Genomic DNA, 1,210 nt, shown 5'->3' with positions numbered 1-1,210 from the left:
GCAGTTTACTATAATTTTCATTCTAGCCCCTCTACAGGAAGACTGCTTTTTCCTCCTTAGGGTTCTTTCAAGATTTTTCTCTGTCTTTGATTTTCCTAGTTATCACCATGAGAACCTGGTGGGGTTCCTGGAGATAAAGTCCATGAAAATGTGGGTACCCACCTAAGACCGACCCCCAGGAATTTCTCACTTTCAAATTAGTCCACACTCAGCCTCCAACAGTTCCTCAAAATTACCGTAAAAGTGTTCTTACCAGCTCATGGTTCCAGTGGCTTCTGCTCCAGGTAAGTAGATCTCAGCTGTGACTTTCTGGATGCACCTGTCTCTCTAGATTTCAGAGGAGCAGGTTTCCCTGCAAACTCAGTTCTCTGATGGTCCAAGAAAAGTCATTGATTTTGAGCTTGTTCAGATTTTTCCTATTGTAAGGAGTGGGGGTGATGACCTCTAGCTGTTCACCTGTCAAAGCTAAAACTAAAAGTCCTTCATTCGGATTGGAGTATTATCTTTCCTGGGAAAAAATACTAAAATGTTTTCAAGCTCTAATCATTTTTTTTTTTTTTTTTTTTTTTTGCTTCATGTCCTTTGGACCTTTTTTTTGTGACATTCTAAATTAACACAATAATTTTAAAATTCAAGTTATTCTCATAGTAATTACATTTTGGATTGATATCTTTCTGAGATCTGGGGCCATTCAAGTGTCATTGGTAAGTACATTTGCAGACCATCTCTCAGGATGCGTGGCTCATTCTGCAGGGCTTCTGATCTAAAAGCTTTAGAAGTGACATTTTCTAATCCTGTCTCCATGTGCTAGGGAGGTCATTTGTACGGATAAGGACTGTCTCATGCATGTTCCCCCAAACAGGGAGGGGCAGCTTTCTTGCCAGCTGTTAACTCCCCTCTCCTGTAGCTGCCTCTTGCCTCAGCTCCCTCTGCCTGGGAGATGTTTCTGCATATGGAGTCCTAAGGTGTGTCTCTAAGTTTCCTCTTCCAGTCCTAGTTATCAGGGTGTGAATATTGACTTTCCTGTGTTCAGTTCCTCTTCTTTGTTTGTTTTTTGAGACAGAGTCTCACACTGTCGCCTGGGCTGGAGTACAGTGGCATGATCTTGGCTCACTGCAACCTCTGCCTCCCGGGTTTAAGCGATTCTCCTGCCTCAGCCTCCCGAGTAGCTGGTATTACAGGTGCCCGCCACCATGCCCAGCTAATTTTT

The sequence above is a fragment of the Mandrillus leucophaeus genome, unplaced genomic scaffold (genome assembly GCF_000951045.1).
Source record: "Mandrillus leucophaeus isolate KB7577 unplaced genomic scaffold, Mleu.le_1.0 Scaffold1, whole genome shotgun sequence".
Taxonomy (NCBI): domain Eukaryota; kingdom Metazoa; phylum Chordata; class Mammalia; order Primates; family Cercopithecidae; genus Mandrillus; species Mandrillus leucophaeus.
The sequence above is the reverse complement of the archived record's forward strand: the minus strand, read 5'-3'. Positions refer to the sequence as shown.